Source organism: Podarcis vaucheri (assembly GCF_965113315.1).
Source record: "Podarcis vaucheri genome assembly, chromosome: 9".
Lineage (NCBI taxonomy): Eukaryota > Metazoa > Chordata > Lepidosauria > Squamata > Lacertidae > Podarcis > Podarcis vaucheri.
In genome coordinates this window covers 26,559,261-26,567,088 of record NC_138767.1, presented here as the reverse complement: position 1 = coordinate 26,567,088, position 7,828 = coordinate 26,559,261, and positions in this window count along the sequence as shown.

Genomic DNA, 7,828 nt, shown 5'->3' with positions numbered 1-7,828 from the left:
GGGCCACATACTTTTCCCGCAGTGCCCCCATCTCTGCCTCCTTGGCTATTGATGTTCCTGGTGTTGAACTGGTATGTTGAGTACCAACTTCCACATGATTAGGAACCCTGCAGTATCAAACAAGAAAAATCAACAAATAAAATATCTGCAGCATCTCACAGCTTATTTCCCTTTTATTTCCTTGTTTATGCCTCCCTACTTATCTAACTGATAGCAAAATATTGAATTTGGATTTGCAGAGGCCCCAAATCATGACATAATTTAATTATTAGAAGAATAATTGGCTCTTGATTGTTCCATATCAAGAAACTACAGTGGTGCCCCGCAAGACGAAATTAATTCGTTCCGCAAGTTTTGTCATCTAGTGAATTTTTCGTCTTGCGAATCACGAAATCCCATAGGAATCCATTGAAAATCAATTAATGCGTTCCTATGGTCAAAAAAAGTCCAAACAAAGCCAAATTTGGTACAACAACAGTTTATTAACTGCTCTTTAAAGTCACACATACTGTAAAGAGCAGTTCAAAAATTGAAGGGAAAATAAATTAACTTTATAAACAAAACATGTCTTTGTTTTTAGTCAAAGGAAACAAAGTCGCGAGACGTTTTCGTCTTGCGAAGCAAGCCCATAGGTGAAATTCGTCTTGCGAGGCAAATCGAAAACGGAAAAACCTTTCGTCTAGCGAGTTTTTTGTCTTGCGAGGCATTCGTCTTGCGAGGTACCACTGTACTCCCTACCCCTATTTTTTTTATGTTCCACTTTTGTTCTGCTTTGAGTTATAATACTTTCATTTCCATTATTGCTGATAGTTACGCTTTCAAATAATGGACAAAGTTCATCAAATGCTGACTGAAAAACGAAACAAGCCCCAAGCATGTTACTGACTAGAAGGGAGTATATGGAAGGTTTGTGACTCACTTCTCTGCTCCCCCTCCCTGAGCAGTTCAGGCCCCTACTTTATAATACTGGAGACCCAGTGTCAAGATTTATTATCTTTTTTACAGCTAGGAAGTCCTCCAGCTGGTGATTGCACATATTTTTAAAATGTATGCACCATGAAAAAGAATGAGGGAAGTAGGGAAAATAAAATAAAATAAGCCAAAGCATTGTTAGCTGCCTTTTTTATTGCAAATATTACATTTAATAAGGTTGGCATGCCCTTCAAAATTTATTTAATTAATACTATTTGATCCAAGCCCAAATTATGACTTCCCACATATATGACATATCTAATGAACTGTGAAAGGGAAGCCGTTCAGATGGTGACCAACAACCGATGCTTAGTTAATCTTTTAAATAAACTGGAGCTCACAATGTGTCCCTTTGAAGTCATAAATAATGTATATTTTTCTTTTGACTTTTAATAAGCCAGCAGAGTTCATCTCACAGTCTCCAAACACATATATTTTATTATGGGCCTCTGCAGTTTACTTTAATTAGTGTGTCTGAGTGCTTTGGGAGACTTAGCCCTACTGAAAACAAACAGAGTCTAACCATCTATAAAACATTAGCTCCCTTCGGTTTATCCTGATGCAGCCGAGCCTCAGTGAGAAACACATGGTGTAAGTAAACACTCATAATTGCATTAGAATTCCCTGGTGTATCGGTAATTCAAGCTCAGCTTCATGAGATTGTCAAAGCAGTTAGAACAGGTTTACCAATCTGAACGTCTTTGGGGATTTTGTGAAATTCCACTCGGAGAGAACTTTAAATGACAAATCTAATAGATACAGCAGATGACAGAACAAGCCCCCAGAAGCTCCGAGATGGAGGCATGGTGTTAAAAAGAAAAGCTCCTGTGGTGAAATTGGATTCTTCTCAGAGTTTCTGAAAATTGCCATTCATCAGTATTTGAATGCTCCGGAGAGAGTAGGTGTTTGCCTGTCCCAATCTAACTTCCCCACATTTCTATTTATAAATCTATCTTTCTTGAGTGTGAGAGATTATGGATCTCAAATGGTACATGGAAAATAAAGCAAACATCTCATATAAAAGCATGACTCATTAGTTCTAGAGAATGGTGGGTGTAAAGGCACATGATACAGCCACCGTGTGGAAGCTAAGCGGATCTTGGTCTGGTTAGTGTTTGAATGGGAGGTAGCTTGGGAACCCAGTGGAAAACATCTTGAGTTTCTGGGAAGAAAGGTGAACCAGGCAAGCAAGAAAATAACACAGCTTTAAAGCAATATAAGAGTTACCACAAAGATGAAGAAACTTGGGTAGAAGTCATCTCATGATGGAGGCAATAGCCAACTTTACTGGGTGAATACAGTTGGCTATTGGCTCTATCCTGAGGTAACTTCTACCCCAGTTGAATATTCACATGCAGCCAGACTTTTGCAAATTGCCCCCCTTATATCTGAATCACTGAATAACCTAAATTTGGAAACTTCCAATAAAACAAACACCCCAGTTACAGCATGGCCTATAGTCTGAACCTATATTGAACCAATGTATAAAACTGGTACACACTGATGCAGCGTCAGGGAAGTGTCCTTAGAAATCAGCAGTGGAGTGGGGAGAGAGATGTTTGCATGAGTGCATTATGGGACAACCTGAACCTTTAATAACTCAATGGGAGCACTTTCTATAGGGATACCATTAAGGTATATACAATATGACAGGCGGCATTGGGAATTAGTAGCCATCAGGTGATATTAGGATCTTATGTCAAGATGAAGGGGAAGCAAATATTGAATAAGGAGATTGCACTTTGTGGGGAAAAACCCCATTATGCTGTATATTTGCCTTTTTATGTAAGAAATTTATGTAAAATATTTTAAGCTGGCCCCCTTCATTGTGTGTGAAATGTGGAAATTTTCCCATAATAAATGGAATGTGTCTCTGCATTATAAAGAAACCTGCTGGCTTGTTAGTAAGCTTATTGTCATTATGGTATTCATACTGTAGATGTAGCTGCTTGCCAGTGGAAAGAAGGGAAAGTACAAACTGCCCTTGAAGTATTTTGTCCAGGCTAGCTATTGATTAATTCTATGATTCTATCAGAATTATAGTGAATGTGTATTAAACTGAGGATGGTTTCGATTGCCAGTTGTTTCTATCCGATAATGTCAAAGCAATAAGCAAGATTCACCCAAAGTTAAATATGTGTCCCATCGATTTCCATGAGAGAAAATTAAACACATCCTGATGTTGTGGAAAACAATGGCAATAAAATGTGCTTTGGGTCTGGTTGGATTATTCTGGCTCTTTATTTATCTGTCTACAGACCAGTCATCAACAAAGGAATATGATTCACATTAAATGCAAAGATTGCACAAAACTGTTAAGAACTGCAAGCACTTCAGAAGGAAATGATCCATATTGAAATTAATTGTGATTAACTGGAGTACAGAGCTGAAAGCAATAGAAAGAGCCTCAGAAAAGATGCATGTAATGGGCAGTCAGGAAGCCTAAATGTACAAAATGGAGACAGCAGAAAATGCACAGGAACTGGTTAGAACCTCAGGTCTTCTAAGGACAAAAGATTAATCATGGATCTAGGACAGACACCTGATTAAACACACTAGGTTGAATCCAAACTAACTGTGCAATTCATACATGTGTACTAGGATGTAAGCCCCACTGATTTCAATGAAACTGATTTTGAAAAGCCATTTTCCACCATGGATTTGTTAGTAACTTACATTAAAAACCATCAACTTTAAAATATAAATTTAGCGCCTGATTAATTGGGGCAACATTTTAATTGATAAAAACCTTTTAATTGATTAATTCAATTGATTAATTGACTATATGTTTCAGTCATAAGTGGAGCACAGTCTAGAATATGATTAAGCCACATGTTGCTATAAGACGGGCAAATTTCCATTGATTTGAAGCACTTGCTTAACTCTCGCATTAAAACCAGTGGGGTCTATAAGCACCGAGCTTTGGCAGGATTATAACCTAATCTTTGTATATAAAACAGAAGAGTTAATGGTACTTCACAGTATTTGGGACTGCTTATACTTCAGCTCTGTTGTGGCCACCATATTGTAAGATGGATAGAGTTTGTGGATGAAATGATAGAAAGTTTGAAAGGATGCACCATGAAAGTTGTCTATAAAGGAAGCTCCTCCTCCTCCTCCTCCTCCCTCCTCCTCCTCCTGTATATTTATTGAATTCCTCCTACAAAAATATTTTAACAAAGGAAGCAAATTGACATTAAATGCACAATAAAACAATATGTGAAGTTCTCCACAAAGGTTGTCATGGCAAAGGGGTGACAAGTGGTTAAGAGGTACTGTCTCAGCAAGGGAGTCTCTTGAAACAAGAGAGAGCACAAGGTGTCCAGGTACAAGCAGATTGTGTATTAACATACAAATGAAATGGAAGCCAGATTTCCAGGAACTACCCAGGTTGACCATATCTGTGATTAGAGATGGATGATTTTGTCTGTCACTTTCAATGGATGTTTGGTTCATTTCTTCCAGGCTTGTTGTAAGTTCACTTCTCCACATTTCCTTCTGTTAGTGATTTTTTTTTTTTAAGTAAGAAAGTCATCAAAATCCCTCAGCATTTTAGTATAATTTCCCCCTAATAAATATAGGTTGGTATGCAATTTTACAGACTATGCACAGTTTTGCAAAGCAATTCCCCCTAAAAATACATTTGTGCACGTTATTTTCACAAAGCTGTTCATTCTAATGCACACTTTACTTCAGTATATGCATTCTTACACACGTTACTTGGTTAGAGAACTGCATAGCAAAATAAGGAGAAGAGTGAATTTTGAAGCTAGTCTTAAAGAAGATAGTGAAAGAGTGAGAGAAAATGACAAAGAGCAGGTGGCAACACAAGTACTTTTCAGGTAGATCTACACATGGTTGGTAGACCTGGGCAGTGGATCAAATTGTCTAACAAAGAAATTGATTCTCTTTGTGTGGGTTTTAAGAAGAAATTGCATAAAAATCTTTGAGTGGCTGGCTTAATTTGAGGGAAAGGTAACATTGTTGAAAGTTGGGCAACAATTCCTGCTACCAATAATAATATACATTAAGCAGGAATAGTAAATACATAATCATGTACTTAATCAAGGAAGTTTCCCCCCAAAATGAGTGAGGAGTTAAGAGTGGAGTTTAGAAAGATACAGGCTCTGATTAATATATTATATAAAATGATACCAAACAGTATAGATCCTATCAGATTTGACCACGTCTCTGGAAAGTCTGATGGGTCTGTTTCTCTAGGAGAAATAGATGCAAAATGTCACAGTTGCTGTGACTCAGGGGTCTTCCAGCTCTATAGAATATCTGTATGGGAAATAACCAAGAAATGTACAATGAGTTATTTTCTGGTGAGGTGGGGGGTGGGAACATCCCCTCAAATTAATGGTTTGATGAGTAATTCTAGAGTGTTCCAGGAAAATTTGTAACCTGCCACAACATGACAGCTTCCAGCTCGCTGATTTTATGATGCAATGGTTATCCTTTCTCTCTGATTGTCATTAAAATTGTCTGCTTCTACCTTGCAGAACATTCTTCCTGAAGATCTGGACCCGTATTCATTGCAAGTTAACTTCGAGCATATGCGTCTGGTTCATTGGCTCCCACGAATTCATGCTTTTGGTTCTGATTAGTCGCCAGAAGTTTTCCCTACTTTTTCTTTTTATATATATAAAAATCTAGTTAAAATCGTCAAAGCACTGATAATATCTGCTTGTAAATAAAGATTAATTCATATATCTCAGCGGTCTTCGTGTGAGATTACTTCCCTGTGCTCAGAATTCTACGCTAATTTATTTCATTGGAACTTGTGCAAGAAGACTTTCCTGTGCTTATGCTTTGACTTTTTCATTGATTGTAATTGGTTTTTTGTTTTATGAATAGCACCTGCCCAGAGTCTTTGAATTGGGATCATCTAAGCATGTAAACAAATATATAGCACATATTAATTTATGGCTCTAGGGATACACTGCGGTTTCAAACAAGAGCACAACCTTAATTTTCCTTAACAAAATATTTTTTTTCCTTATCAGGTTTCCAGTAGACAAGGCAGCCCGCTTTGTGTGTTTGTACAATTTAAGTAGGTTCTTAGTCTGTTTGTTAAGACATCATGTTTATTTTAAACTCCTACAGGAAGTTATTAATCTGCCCCAACGCTAAAGGTCTGAGCTGATATAGATGAGAACAATGCTAAGCAATTCTTCATGTCATCCTTCAAACCCAAATCTTAGCACTCTTCTTCGTGGATCCCAGGCTGCTTTGAAAATGACTCACTTGTTTGCCCACGTCACGTTAGTGCCAAGGACTGGGTCTGTCTGTTATGCACACCCAGTGGCTTAAGCAAGGTGCCTTCCAGACTCAAAGAGCTGGTGAAGAACCCAAAGTATGCTTTAATCCAGTTCTCATTTTCATGTCACAAAAGGTGCTATGGAATGATTGCCATTTGGAAAAAGAAGAAGGCAAGCACAATTAAAAGCTGAACCTCTAATCCCCTTTGCCTCTGGCTTTGTGCCGGAGCCAAAAGAAATATTGTCTTAACAGGTACATTTCCCCTGGAGGGAAAAACACACCCTCGACCACCTAGCAGGCAAGATGACGAGATAATAGGATGCCGGGCTGTATCAGTGGCCAACAAATTGTGCCTTGGCTTCTGTGGCTGACAGAAGAGCATAGAATTGATGGGTGGCAAAGGGAAAGCTCTGTCTTCTGACAGTGGGTGGGTCGGCATTGTGGCAAAACCAAACAAGCACATTTTCCAGCTCCAGCCGCCAAGTCACATAGTGAGAAAATCTGTGCATGACTAACTGACATTTGTGTGGAGAGATGTTTCAAAAGTGATTGAAGGGTCCTCTAAGCAGCCAAAGCAATAATTAAGCTAATTGACACTGAGAGGGCGTGACTCAGCCCTTGCAAAACCACTCTCTTCTAATCGCTGCATTATGTTTAGCTACTTGGAAAATTTCTGAATGTTGCATTTTTTAAAAAGGAAGATCTATTAATTCTACCCTGTGGAATTAAGAAATCTTCCTTTAATATTTGGGAAGAACAGATGATAGTGATGATGTTGATTTTTAAAAAAAAAATAGAAAAAGGTTAATTAATATTTGGGAAGTACAGATGACGGTGATTATGATTTTTAAGAAAATGCACAACTTTTGTGAGCAATTTTCTGAGACAATTTGCAACCTGCAGATGCACTCTTCCAGCCTTCCTTTTCTGCTGTGTTTCTAGGCACAGGTCCACACTTTAAAGATCCGTGTCTGAGCATTTTCTAATTATGCCCCAGCACTTTCTCTGCAAAAACTCACTTCGTACAACTGAAAACAATCCTGAATTGCCATTTGTTCTGATTTGGCATTAAAGAGTGAGTTTTCCTGGCAAAAGCAGTAGAGCAAGGGGAAAAAGGGGGCTTGGACCAGAACTGGGAAAGTGTGAATTTGTGACTAGAAAGCTTTGGTGGGGGGAGAGGTAAGTGTGGATCAGCCCTCAGTGGCTCAGGTTAGTGAGATTGAGTTGTAAATATTTCTATACCGTGGTGCAATTCCTCTTCATTTAATTGCCAGTAAAATTACACAGAAGCCCAGGCACAATTTGAAATTCGGGGATAATTTTGCCCCTCTCTCTGATGTAACCAAACCTGTCATAAGACAGAGTTATTTATTTATCATGGTACTTGTATCCCACCCTTTCCACAGTGAGCGAAAAACAGTTTAGATGGAGCGTATCTAATGTTACTCTTAAAACAACTATGTGAGATAGCATTAAGGCGTAGAGATTGTGACTTTTTTGGGGGTGCAGTAAGCCTCATGGATTTCTGGATATTAGGCCAACCACTGCCGCAAGACTGCAGGACCTTGTTTAGGATTTCATCATCTTTCGT